This window comes from Solanum lycopersicum, chromosome 11 (assembly GCF_036512215.1).
Source record: "Solanum lycopersicum chromosome 11, SLM_r2.1".
NCBI classification, from domain to species: domain Eukaryota; kingdom Viridiplantae; phylum Streptophyta; class Magnoliopsida; order Solanales; family Solanaceae; genus Solanum; species Solanum lycopersicum.
In genome coordinates, this window is record NC_090810.1 from 10,065,944 (window position 1) to 10,080,879 (window position 14,936).

General features: G+C 34.3%; 1 protein-coding gene and 1 pseudogene across 8 annotated transcripts in view; one reads left to right on the forward strand and one right to left on the reverse strand.

Moving 5' to 3' along the window:
* The first annotated feature begins 2,841 nt into the window (after positions 1–2,841).
* LOC101246494 (ALBINO3-like protein 3, mitochondrial) overlaps positions 2,842–14,936 on the forward strand; it is a 50,068-nt gene continuing 37,973 nt past the window's right edge. For 2 of the 8 annotated variants that reach the window (XM_026028301.2, XM_010314546.4), the window contains exon 1: positions 3,029–3,160. The gene's annotated coding sequence lies outside the window, so the exon portion shown is untranslated. Of the gene's footprint in view, positions 3,166–7,134; positions 7,226–7,321; positions 7,436–14,936 lie in introns of all 8 variants that reach the window. The other 6 variants (XM_010314544.4, XM_010314545.4, XM_069291696.1 and 3 more) reach the window with 6 other exon arrangements.
* LOC138339205 (uncharacterized mitochondrial protein AtMg00810-like) lies at positions 9,146–10,328 on the reverse strand (annotated as a pseudogene).

Genomic DNA, 14,936 nt, shown 5'->3' on the forward strand with positions numbered 1-14,936 from the left:
TTTTTGTTGTTTAAAATGAGAGTAAATTCCTCTATTTATAGACAACAAAGGTAGTACGAAAAAATATGTCTTATGTCTTATCGGAAATGTCACAACCTTTCATAAAAGTCACAACTCCATTAAAGTTGCAACACTTCATAAAATTCATAACTTTTCATGAAAGGAAAAGACTAATTTTGAAATAAAATAAATGAAAAGGGAATCCTGATTTGTGGTGGCGCCACGTAGACGATTCTACTTTAAAATTTATTAGGATAGTTATTTTTTATATTTTGATGTTATAGTATTTTTTATATAAATATATTTTTAAGAGTATAGAGGTTATTGAATATTAATTGTTCTATTAAAAGAAAAGGCAAAATTATAAATCATAACACTATTTTCTCCTAGTTTAGATAATTTCATCTTACCATGGTTACATAATGTCTTTAATTAGAAACTCAAATAAATATTTTTCTAATTTTCTTCTTTGAAAATTTTGTTAGTATAACACTATCAATTACTATCAAAATATTATTATTTTTAAAAATATATATAACTAATGTGTTTATCGAGAGCAAAGGTTCCATAATCATATGATATACATATAAGTAATTTGTTGTCATTATGTGTTTTAAAATTAAGCTGTAATTTTCCAAAATCCAAATTTTATATATAATATAGTTATGATAGTGTTTTGGAATTAAAGTTGTGCACAAGCAAAACATTAAGGACCCTTGAAAAGGATGAAAGAGAAGTAAGAGATAGTGAGAAAGAAGTTCAAAAAAGTACTTTGGTTTGAGAGAACAGTCATCATTGTGTATCATTAATTATAATTAATTGGTAATTTAAATTTATCATTTGACTTTCTATTTTTTTACTCCTATTAATATTAACATTATTATTACATTAACAAAAAATCAAATAAACTTTTATGCTTGATCTCTTGGAGAAGAAAAGGGTTGTTTGGAGAATGTTGTAAATAAATATATTTTGTAAAAGGTTATTTGTGAATCTCAATAGTTGAATTTACATATAGTCTGCCTACCAAATACTTATAACAATAACTTTATAGAAATATTAACAACAAAGTTTAAAACATATACTAAAAAATAACAATTAATATCATTAATATAAATTAATGACCGTAGAAGACATTTCAGAATCTGTAACAATCAAATGAAACAGAAAGTAAAAAATCGAGTCCACTGAATGAACATTGTCTCCTTGTCAATGAGCTATTCAACAAGAACAAAGCACACAAATATTTAATTGTGCAGAAAAAGAAGAAGAAGAAGAAGAAGAAGTAGTTTAGAATCAAATATTTAACTGTGCAGAAGAAGAAGTTCAGAATTTTTGTTATTTTAAAATGAGAGGAAACCCCTATATTTATAAACAACAAAGAGTAAAGTGAACAAATGCTTATTGTGCCTTATCGAAAATGTCACAATTCTTTTAAAAAGTCGCAACATTTCATAAATGTTACAACCTTTTGTGAAAGTAGAAACTCTTTATAAAAATCACAATTTTTTTTTATAAAAGTTACACCCTTTTAATAAAAGTCAAAATTTTTCATTGAGTCTCACTTTTTCATGAAAGGAAAAAACTAATTTTGAAAATAAATAAATAAAATGGGAATCATTGTTTGTGGTGGCGCCAAGTAGGCAGACCTAAGGTTCTTTTATATGTATGTATGTATATGTGTGTGTATGTGTGTATATATATATATATATATATATATATATATATATATATATATATAACCGTTTATTTGACAAAATAATGAGTAGAAGGGTTCAACTGACAAACGAAGTCAAATACATGAGTCTTCCAGGTTAATCTGCCTAATTTATATATTGAAATTAAAAAAAAAATATTTAGGCGCATTTTTTATACTTTTTTTTTTTTGAAAAAACTTTTAAATTAACTTCACCCATTTTTCTTCTTTAAGTCTCCTCACCTTCGCATTAACAAATAACACAAAACACAACACAAAATTCTAAAATTATGGTTGGATCATTATAAACTATGTATTGTATTGTATTATTATTATACCTACAATGTTTTTTTTTGATTGTTACAATTTATTATATTGTATTGTTAAATTTCGTTGTTACATAACAATGAAAATCTCCATTTCATGAAACAACCAATTTGGTGTGTTCCCATTGGTACTTAAATTTTTTTCCCAATTATATCTTTACCTAATATTTCAAAATATTATTTTATCCTTAACCTTAATTAATTAAATCTAGTCAAACCTTCCACCCTAGAATAATTAAGGATATTTTAGTAAATTTATAAATGACAATACAGTACGATACAATCAAATTAAACAATTAAAATATGAGGAAGAGATCAAAATAGTCTCTTTTCTTTGGGTTAAGGCTTAAAGTGATCCTTGAGTTTTCACATAGAGCACTAACAGTCCCTCATGTTTGCAATATTGGTGCACTTTTGGTCCTCCAAAATTTTACCTATTTTTTAGCATTAATTTTATCCATAACCTATGTATGGGATATTCAATCGTCATTTTATATATTAAGTAGAAATAACAACTCCATATGAAATAATGTGAGAAGAAAAACACTTTGTTTTGTTTAGTAGCAATCATATTGCATGTAAAGTCGAGAGGTTTATCACGAAATTTCACGTTTAATTGTACAATTTTATCTTTTCCTACAAAGTCATATGTTAAAATATTTTTAGTTTAGCTGCAGCAATAGTGAACAGAACGATGTGTTTTTCTTATTACCTTCTCTCGGATAGAGTTATTATTTTAATTATATATATATATATATATATATATATATATATATATACACATATATAGACGATTGGACATTCCTTATTAAAATTTTTGAATTAAATTAATGTTAAAAAATATGCAAAGTTTTATGGGAGTATCAAAAGTTCACCAATATTGTAAATATAAAGGACTATTAGTGCTCCGTATCAAAATTAAAACATCACTTTAAACCTTAATACCTTAATATAAATATTAATTTTTTTAAAATTAAAATATTATTAAATAACAATAAACAATACAGTGTAATCAAAAACTAAAATATAATACAATACAGAATTCCAAACAAACTGCAAACGCAAAACACAAACTCATTTCACAACACTACACGATCACACAACTCCATTGCCAGTCGAGGTTTCGAGTGGCGCTCAGGTAAGGTCTCTTCTCTCTCTCTCTCCTCATAGATTCTTTCTATTACATAGTTTTCCTTTTTCTTTTCTGTCCATGTGAATCTTTTGTTGTGGAGTTAGAGAGCACAAATTGTCCAATTCTGCTATTGTTGTTTGATTGTGATATTTATTTGCTGCATTGAACTATAATTCCCAGTAAATGGGTGGGTAAATCAATCACCAGATGTGTCCAAAAAGTTTGGTTAAAGTTCTGCCTGCAATATGTTCGATGAATTGTCTGAGAGAGGATTTTGTTTGTTGGTGAAGTGTGAGTAACCAAACGACATTAGGAGATGAGAACTGTGTGGGGTAGTTTGGGTTGGTTTTAAAGTGTTCTGTTTTAAATTTGATCAATTTGTAAGGAAGTGATGATTGGGGAGAGAAACTATTACATGGAGCAGTATGCTAATCTGTAGCCATATATTTTTAACTCTTGAAATGGGTTCTTTTATTCGTTTGCTTGAGTTGAGCCTTTGTTAAACCTGATCTCCATTTTACTGTGTGCTCGATGAATTCGCCAATGAAGTCTGATTACCCTAGCAGTATTAGGAGTTGGTTTCGAGTAAAATTGGGGTAGTTGGGTAGGTCTTGGACTGCTTGGTCGAATCGTTTGAGTTGAAAATTATGCACACCTAAATGATCATTTGAAGTACAATCTGTGACATTCTCTATTCTTGTGCCTTTAGAGTTGAATATTTTCTTTTTAGGCTGAATTTTTGTTACAAGCTGTTGGTTTTACACTGCTAAATGGAGGAATTGTTGCTTGCTTATTGTGATGTTAAAATTCAGTCTTATGAACTAATACAACCAATTCTCATTCATGAGCAGACTAGAAGCTCTCTTAGACTTTTGTTAATGCAGACATCTTCTGAAAGTAACAAGGAATATCTTCAGCTGAACAGCTCTATTAATCTAATCAAACGGAGTTTTCAGTCCATTATATACACCTAAAGAAAAAATTATCAGGACAATTTGTCGAGCAGTTCCAAATGTGTAGATTGGGTCAAATTTATACAGATCAAAGCAGGTTATGTTAATATACGAGTTATGATTTTATCCATCCAAGAACCTATTTTGACAAGTGAATTAGGTCACTATAGATTGAATTTGGGTTAATAACCCAATCCGCAACATAAAATTATTTTATAGATTTAGAATAAAGTCCATTTAGTTTACGAACTTCTTGAAAAAACTACTCTAGAAACTGGTATCCATCTATGTGTTGAGTTTAGGAGCTACTGAAAGGAAAGAACGAGCTCAAAAGAAAAAACCAGGACTCAAGCTTAAAAGTATAGTTTGATTTTGTAGATATTAACAATCAAAAAGTTTGTAATAGAGTCAACTACAATGGATTGAAGGCTTCAAAGTAGGCAGTCTCAGGGGAAACAATGTCACAGTTTTACATTTGCTTTATGTGTAGAATTCTCTGCTATATTGTGGGGGCAAATAGATCACAAGTTATCAAGCTTAACTTGAGTTTGCACATCTTTGAAGATGTCTTTGGACTACACACAAATATGTCAAAAAACATTATCTATCTAGTAAACTCAGTGCAGAATCTGGCAGAGCCAGCAGGAATCATGTTCTGCAACATAGGGTCCTTTCCAACAACTTATCTTGGGCTGCCGTTAGGTACAAATTTCAAGGCTAACGAGATATGGTCGGCAATAATTGAGGAGTTTCAAAAAAGACTAGCAACATGGCAATTCAGTATCTTTCTTTTGGAGGAAGAGTTATATTGATAAATAGTGTATTGGACAGTATCCCTACATATCGTATGTCCCTTTTCCCCATTCCAGCAAAAGTTATCAAAAAGCTTGACAAAATGAGAAGGAATTTTCTATGGGTTGGCAACAAGTATCATAAGTTTCACTTCGTTAAATGGGCAAAAGGGAAACAACCTAAATCTTAAGGGGGTTTGGGTATCAAAGATCATGCAGCTCACAATAAAAGCATGATGATGAAATGGTTATGGAGGTACGGAACTGAAGTATTTGGATTGTGGAAAGAGGTGATCAAAGCTAAACACGGTGAGCTTACTCACTGGTCCACAGAAGTCTCAGCAGATGCATATGGAGTTGGTCTATGGAAAAGCATCAGTAAACTTTGGCCAAATTTTGCTGGGAACGTCGCATTTAGAGTTGGCAATGGATCTCTCATCAAATTTTGGAAGGATATATGGTTCAGACACACAATTTTGGGGGAGGAATTTTCAAGTTTGCACCTCATTGCAGCTGAACCAAATTCTACCATAGCATCCAACAGGTCAGACGACATCTAGGACCTAAGGTTGAAGAGAAACCTAAATTACTACGAACTTAATGACATATTTGCCCTCTTTCCAAATTGTAGTCTTTCTCCTTTTCGCCTCAAGTGCCTGATAGATTGAAATGGAATAACTCAAGAAAAGGGTCACTACACAGGGAAGGAACTAGGAAGGGTATCACAGCTTATGCTCAAGGAACTAAATGATTGACAAATGGCCATGGAAGCATATATGGAAGACAAAATACCTACCAATCTGATCTGTTTTAGCTGGTCTGCATTGCATAACTCATGCCTCACACAGGATAATCTCTCCAAAAGGAAATTCCAGCTTGCTAACCGATGCGAGTTCTGCCACAAGCACAGAGAAAGTGTCAACCACTTGCTACTGCATTTCCCAACTGCCTCAGACCTCTGGAATATGTTTTGTTGCTTTTTTGGTCTTTCGTAGGTCATGCCTTTTTCTGTTCGGGATGCTCTTGAAAGTTGGAGTTCACGGGAAGTTGTCAAAGCCATCAAGAGTATGTCGATGATGATCCCTGGTGCTATCTTTTGGTGTTTACGAACATAGAGGAACAAAAAATGTTCTGATGGAATTTCAACTTCTAGAAATCTTTTGCGAGGCAGATGTCTAGTTAGCCTTTTTAGTTTGTGCAAATTGACCCTGGTAAATAACTTAGAACTCTTCCAGGATTTTGTTAGCTCTATAGCTTAGAAAGAGGCTACAAATCCTTTTTTTTGTGAGCATAACTGATCTATCCTTGTAAAGCTTGCATCTTCTTGATCCTTGAATGAATCTACTTACTTCATAAAAAAAGAAAAGAAAAGGATGATCCGTAAAGCAATGAAATTTCACCAATATGTTGCAAGAAAGTAGAGTCTGATAAATCTACCAACATGTTCATTTTGGAGATGTGAAACAATATAATATCGACCTACCCCATTAAAACTTGATAAATTAAACAGGTTACAGTTATATAGATCAAATTTGATACTCCTAAATGTGTCTATGTCTAATTATGAAAATGCATAACATGGAAGGACAAAAGATTCTCGCGCTGAATTTTACTTTACTAAAATACTAACAATCGGCTTTTAGCTTTTGAAAAAAAGATATATTATTGATAGAGTAGACCAAGATGTTCATGAACTCCTTTGAAAGCTCTTTCACAACTCCAGTAAAATAAATATAACTCTTACGATAAGTTGTATGTGATGAAACAAAGGCAACTAAGGTTTGAATAATAGCTAAAAAGTAAACAATTGGAAAGAAATAACATTCCCATTCCCTAACATCCTTAAGCTTAGATCAGTATTGAAATAGATTAAGATAAGGGGCTATTAGAAGCCCATTCACTATGCCTAATTTAAGCGTACGTCTCTTGCTCTGATCTGTCATTTTAGACTCGACCTTGTCTTGTTACATTTTTTTAAAAATTAAAGGTGGGTTGGTGTCTATTTATCCAAAAAAAAAACTCAATCTGTATTTATAAACTAGGCCAAATCTATAGACCCTGCTGAAACCAAAAAAATAAAAGAAAAAAGGAAGCAACTAAACAAAAACCAGATAACATCTGGACCAAAACACCTTTTCTTGTTACATCACCTTTAATTTATTCATTCTCACATATAGAGATTTGTAACTTGTTTTCTATCATACTTGTGGGAGCTTTATGCTATGACCTTTTGAAGCAAAAATGCCTGAAAATACAGACAATAGTCCGAAAAACAAAGGTAGATTCTTGGTTTAGCTGCAACGATGTTTGGATTGAACAAAACAAAGGTTACTCTTCTTCTCACCTTCTCTCATATGAACCTGTTGGTTTTACTCAATAAATAAGAGAAGAACTGAACATTTCATACACTAAATTGTGGACAGAACCGATGTTAGAAAAATAGGAGAGGCTTGGGGAAGGAACAAAAGTGCACCAATATTGCAAATATAAGGGACTATCGTTTGCTGGGTTTATTCACGAGAAACAGCAAATTCAAGGTCTGTCAAATCTAAAGTCAAATTTGTAGGTTTTCTTATCGTGTATATTTGGTCAACTGAGTGTACACTACTTGGACTCAGACTTGATGTTAAGAAATCATTTTGCCTGTTGATGAATAAAATTGAAGAGTTATTTTTGCTACTATAAGACTTCAACATTGCTAATAAAGGACTGCTATGTTCACTGTTGCATTTGCTGACTTTCTGGGGCTGTTTAGTAGAGCGTATGAGAATAATGCTAAATAGAGTGTATTTATAATGCACGCATTAGCAATGCATGTATTAGTTATGCTTGCATCAATTATACATAGATTTTTTTATGCATGATTTGGTTTGATGCATTAAAAATAGCATGCATTGCATAAGCATTTATTTACAAAGATACCCTCCACTATTATGGTGCAAAAGATGTAAAAAGAGATTTTGAGGGGCAATTGAATCTTTGGTCATGCTAATGTATGCATTAAAATCATTGCATTGCTAATACCTAGAAATCTATGGTATTAACAATATACACCTTAGCACATATAAAGTGTATAACATATGCAAGCACTAGATATACATATATTAGAAAACAGTACCAAACAAGGTACTAGTAATATACAAGACTAATGCATGCATTATTTTTTCTAACACACTCTATCAAACGACCCCTAAGACTTTAGTCATGTACTCTATACCTCTTGGTATTGAGACTTGAAGCATTTTAGGTAAGAGTGAAACATTTTTTATTTTCAGTTTAAGTTTATGATCAAGTGAATTAGATCATTGGTTTCTCTATATTTGTGGCATAGGAATCTGCCTCGAATACGTTGCAGTGAGTTGGTTCTCCACTTTTTTTCCTTGCTACAGAATAGGTATTCAGCCAGACCTTGTTGAATAATGAATAATTCTGGATAACAAACAATATAATTTTCTTTTGCTACTCATGAAATGTCTGATATAACATTAAGTTCTCTTTGGCTGAAAATTCCTTTCCTTCAAAATTAATACCTCTATAATATTACTTTGTCCTCATTGGTGTTTCCAAGTTCAGTAACTATTGTAAATAAAACTAGAATTTGAATATTTGTAACTTCGTGTTGAACTTGAAACATATATCCTCCGCAAAAAATTATGTTTGATTTCTTGCCTTTAATTTTTTACTTTAGCACAATGATTTTTCAGTGGTTATCATCTTTTTATTCATAGTTGAAGATTGATGTGGTAAATGAGGTGTATGTGCCAATTTTTTATGGTTACTTGTAATTTAATTTTGTCAATTTTTTCCATCCTTTTTGCTTAGACTCGTATGAATAGAATTTTTCAAGCATTTTGATATACTTCTCTCATTAAGAAAATAAAATAGAAGCTCAGAATTTGACTTGACATGCTGGAATTAATGATAAATTGTATTCTTGTTAAAGGTGATTTAACGAATTAAGAAGGAATGATCAGACTTTTTAAGTTAATTCATTATTTACATGTTGGCTTAAAGTTATATGCTACGAGTGAGACATGACTTTTCAAGAAAGAGTTAAAAGTCTATATTTAAAGAGTGTGAGAAATATATATGAAAATACTATTGAATTGGGTATCTAAATTGTTACATTGAGACCCTCTTTTATAAACAATACATTGAAATTCTTGTCTAACTAGGATTCCTGTTCCTATTCTTCTTCTTATTCTAAGTAGAAATATATATACATATTTCTATTCTAACACTTCCCTTCAAGCTGGTGCATACAATTCATATGTACCTAGCTTGTTACAAATGTAATTAATAAGAGGACTTGTGAGGGACTTGGTGAAGATATCTGCAAGCTGATCATTTGACTTCACAAATTTCGTAACAATATCTCCTGAGAGTATCATTTCTCTAACAAAGTGGCAGTTAATCTCAATGTGCTTAGTCCTTTCATTAAACACTGGAGTTGATGCGATATGAAGAGATGCTTGATTGTCACACACAAGTTCCATCTGATTAATTTTGCCAAATTTTAGTTCTCCGAGCAGCTGTGTGATCCAAACTAGCTCACAAGTTGCTGCCACCATTGCTCGATATTCTGATTCCGCACTAGATCGAGTAACCACACCTTTTTTTTTACTCTTCCACGACACCAAATTACCTCCTACTACAACACAATATCCGAATGTCGAACGTCTATCAGAGAGTGATCCTGCCCAATCAACGTCTGTATATCTAGTGATATGCTCATGGCCTTGATCTTCATAGAGTAGTCCTTTACCAGGAGCTGACTTTATATATCGTAGGATACGAACAATTGCTTCCCAATGACTACTAAGAGGGGAAGTCATAAACTGACTTACAACACTTGCAACGCTTATAGGAAAAGAGATGTCAGGTCTAGTTACTATGAGATTATTCAATTTTCCAACGAGCTATCTATACCTTTCAAGATTACAAAGTGGCTCCCCTGTCCTAGAAGGAGTTTAACATTCAAATACATATGAGTGTCAATAGGTCTCATCTAATCATTCCCATCTCCTCAAGAATGTCTAAGGCATACATACTTACGTTGAGAAATAACAATACCTGATCTAGACTGAGCAACCTCAATACCTATAAAATACTTCAATCTGCCAAGGTCTTTTGTCTGGAAGTACTTAAAGAGATGTTGTTTCAGTTTGGTGATACTATCTTGACCATTACCAATGATAACAATATCATCGATGTACACAACCAAATAGATACACCGATTTGGTGCATAATGCCGATAAAACACAGAGTGATCAGCTCCACTACAAGTCATGCCAAATTGTTGAATAACTGTGCTGAACTTCCCAAATCGAGCTCTAGGAGACTGCTTTAGACCATTGAGTTACCTACGCAATCGACATACAAGACTACTAGACTCCCCTGAGCAACAAAAGCAGGTGGTTTCTCCATATAAACTTTCTTCTCAAGATCACCATGCAAAAAAGCTTTCTTACTGTCTAACTGATGAAGAGGCCAATGACAAACGACAACCATAGATAGAATAAGATGGACAAATGCTAATTTAGCCACATGGGCAGAAGTGTCACTACAATCTAGGGCAAAAGTGTCACTATAATCTAGCCCAAATATCTGAGTATTCCCTTTGGCAACAAAGCGAGCCTTAAGTCGATCAACCTGACCGTCTTGACCAATTTTGGCTGCATAAACCCAACGAAAACCAACAATCGATTTACTTGCAGGAAGAGAGACAAGCTCCTAAGTACCCATAGCCTGCTTCCATCCAGAATGAGAAAGTTCTTCACTTGTAGTCTTAGGAATGGAAATAGAGGACAAAGACGATACAAAGGCATAATGGGGTGATGATAGACAATGATAACTCAAGAAGGTTTTATGAGGGTTAGTATTTCGAGTGGATCATATGCCTTTTTAAAGTGCAAGCGGTTGGCTAGGAGGTGGCAATTCCGCAGTACAAGCAGGGTCTGGCGCATGACATGAATCATCTGGGACTAGCGCAGGACGCGGATGACGATGATAAGTTAGGAGTGGTAGCACTGCAACTAGAGATGTAAAAGTAACCATAGATTCCTCAAAAGTTGGTACTGGTAGAACCTGAGGTATCGTCAGGATGATCAGAAGACGTATAGTAAGGCCGAGACTCAAAGAATGTTATATCGACGGACATAAGGTAACGATGATGATCATGTGAATAACAAAGATACCTTTCTTGAACTCGAGAGTAACCAAGAAAGACACATTTGAGGGCACGAGGGGCTAAATTATCTTTCCCCGGGGCTATGTTATGAACAAAGCACTTGCTCCCAAATACACGAGGGGGCATAGACATGTGACTCAAGAAACAATATGGAATGTGGAACCTGATTTTGAATAGAAAATGAGGGCATTCTATTTATTAATTAACAAGATGTAAGAACTACATCTCCCCCAAAACGCGGCGGAGCATGGGATTCAAGGAGAAGAGTACGAGCAATCTCAATCAGATGCATATTTTTACTTTCTGCTACACCGTTCTTTTGAGGGGTGTATGGACAAGTAGTCTGTTGAATAATGCCTTGGTGAGTCATAAACTCCTTAAATTGGGAGGATAAGTATTCCAAGGCATTATCACTACGAAAAGTACGGATAGAAACACCAAACTGACTTTGTGTTTCAGCAAATAAACTTTTAAATATAGAAAATAACTCAGAATGATCTTTCATTAAGAAAACCCAAGTACATCATGAATAATCATTAATGAAACTAACAAAATAACAAAATCTTATGGTGGAATTGACTTACTAGGACCCTAAATATCAGAATGAACTAATGAAAATATGGACCCTGAACGACCCTCAGTACTATGTGAAAATGTAGCACGGGTGTGTTTCCCAAGTTGACATGACTCACAATCTAACTTGGATAAACTAGACAAATTAGGCACCATCTTTTGCAGTTTGAATAGACTTGGATGTCCCAAACGTTTGTGAATTACATCTGGGATATCAGTAACGGAGCAAGCTTTCAAGGAGTTTGAAGAGTCAAGGTAGTAAAGCACATGTTATTCATATCCTGTTCCAATCGTCTGTCCCGTACGGCGGTCCTGCATGTGAAAAAAGTCATCAAAAAAAGTTTTGATACAATGTAGAGCCTTCGTCAAACGACTAACAGATGCTAGATTAAAAGGAGAACCAAAGACATAAAGAACAGAGTCTAGGGTGACAGAAGATTCGAGTTTGGCTTTTCCAACCCCTTTTGGTTTTGTTTGGATCCATTTGTTAAAGTAATAGTTGTAAGAGACTATGAATAAACAATATCGGTCAAAAGTGATTTATTACTTGCGATGTGATCAGATGCCCCCGAGTCCATGACCCATGATCCAAGAGTACTAGACTATGACACACAAGCCATGGAATTACCCACAACAGAAATATCAGGTTGTGCAACTAAAACTACTTGTGGAGACATTTGTTTATTTGCACGATAGCGAAGGAACTCATCATATTCTATCTTAGCAATATGAGCATTAGGATGGTTGATTCGGTTGAGCACTATATGCTACTGGTGGAGATGTCTGTTTACTTGCCTGATTTCAAATGAACTCATTATATTCGTTAAGAACAATAGGATCATAACTGGGTGGTGGACCATGCAAAATATAACATATATCACGAGTGTGTCCAGGTTTTGTGACAATGACTACACTTGATCGATGTTTCCCAAAATGCCCCCCCCCCCGCCAATTCTCCATAGATTGGTATGTACACTTTTCTGTAGTTTGAGATGCGAAAATAGAGGAGTCAACAATGGGTGATGAAACTTCTTTGCGACTGGGAGGTGCACCAAGACCAGTGTTGTGAAAAGCGCAGAAAAGCACGCTTCAAAGCGAGGCGACCCTTGTGCGCTTTTTTATCTTGAGGCGAGGCGATATGAAAAAAGCTCTCGCTTCAGATGAAGAAGCGAGAAGCGACCCTAAGGCAAAAGCGCAATAAAGCGCTTTTATAAAAAGAAGCGACAAGTAGTTTTTTTTTTTAAAAAAATCTGAAATATAACCTTCTCTCTCCTCACGACTCTTTCCCTTCTTTCTCTCCTCGCGGCTATTCTTTCACAATACTTCTTTCCCTTCTTTCCCTCCTGACGATCTCGACTGAGGCTGCCTCTCTCTTCAACCTCGACCGAGACTGCAAGTAACTTTTTGTTCATCTCTTTTTTAGCTAATGTTTATTAGTTCATCTCTATGAGTTTCTTTTCTCCTGAAATATACAATCTTCGCATGTGCTTCATCTCTTCAGCTCTCTGAGTTTCGACTTCTCTAGTTTTTTCTTCTTCTTCATCTCTGCTGCTTGCTCTATTTCTAATTACTGTCTGCTGCCTCCTCTGTTTTTTTTTTTTCAATTCTTTTGCTTTTTTTTTAATTTTGTGATCAGTCTAGCAGCCTTGTTGAAGAATAGGAGTTTGAATCTTTGTGATTTAATTATGTTTTTGATTTTTTGCTTTATATGTTATGACTTATGAGTATTTTTGCCTATGTAATTCTTTCAATCTAATACTATATTACCTCTATTTAGTTATTTAATATTTTTTTATTTTTATACTAAATGTCGCTTTTTTTTCAAAAAAAAGCGCGCTTCGCTTCACGCTTCTCGCTTCTGTGAAGCAAGTCCTCGTCGCTTTTTTCCGCTTCTTGCTTTCCAAAACACTGACCAAGACGAAGCAGGCGAGAGAATAATTCATCAATTGAGAGAACTGTAGGACCGGTAGAATCTAGTCATGCACAGAGTTATGGTCAGTAGGAAGTCCAACAAGTGTAAGAAGGCCTTTGCTCTTGTTGCTTTTCCACGTTTGTAGTGATAGGCATCAACGTTTCAAATTCCTCCATGACTGCTTGTAGTTGTCCCAATTAAGTAGACATATCAGATTCTTGTTTCCTTATGTTGGTCATCCGAGATATCACATCATAGAATCGAGATATGTCATTAGTGTATAAAACACGTACCTTCTCCCAAACTAAATAACATGTCTGGAATGGGTGAAACAACGGAATCAACTTAGAATAATATAACGTCGAAGGAGACTACATAATTGGGCATCCACTTTCTCCCATTGTGCTTTGGCTTTTGCACCTTCGTCACTAGACTTTGTCTTTTCATCTACAACACAAGCATTGTTTGTTAAGTGGTCTTGAACACCTTGACCCTTGCACCACAACTCAACTGAAGAAGCCCAAGCTAAATAGTTTGAACATCCTATTAATGGTTTTGAAGTGATTGTAAGGCTTGAACTTCCAATTCTTGTATTTTTGGAGCCAAAAACATCACACTTGAAAGATATTTTTGAAATTTGACGTGAAAAGAGTAAGAAGCTCGCTGGAAATTGACGGAATCCACCCATAGTGGCTTGAAAATTTTGATTTCGCCGGGAACTTGCTGGAAACTACCTGAGTATCATCGGAACCCTAGTTTCAGTGATCAGATCTAGAGAAAATTGAATGGGTTCTAGCCGGATATATTGGGCGACCCCAACGAAAGAAAAACATCTCGAAAAAAAATGACCGGAGTAGCACTCACGCGCCAGCGCGCGAACAGATCTCGCCGGGGAACTTCCGCCTCCGATCGGTGCGTGGAGGTGCAGGGGGGGGTTATTTTTTGTTGGATTTGATTGGTGTTCGGTCGCCTGAGCTTTCCGAGCCTCGTGATGATGTTGTCTTTCGCACAACACCTTTAGAATGAAAGATGACACAAATCAATCCCACCATCGTCGCCGAAATTTGACACGTTGACTTGAAGTTCTAACCAATGCTCTGATACCATGTGAGAATATATATTGGAAAAATATTATTGAATTGTGTATCTAAATTGTTACATTGAGACCCTATTTATAGACAATACATTGAAGTTCTTTTCTAACTAGGATTCCTATTCCTATTCTTCTTCCTATTCTAAGTAGGAATATATATACATATTTCTATTCTAACAAAGAGAATTTATAAATTTTGTTGTAAGGCCATGAGAAGGAGGGATTTTTTTTGGGAAGTACGGATCTTTCAAGTGTTTCATTTTGTTTTTA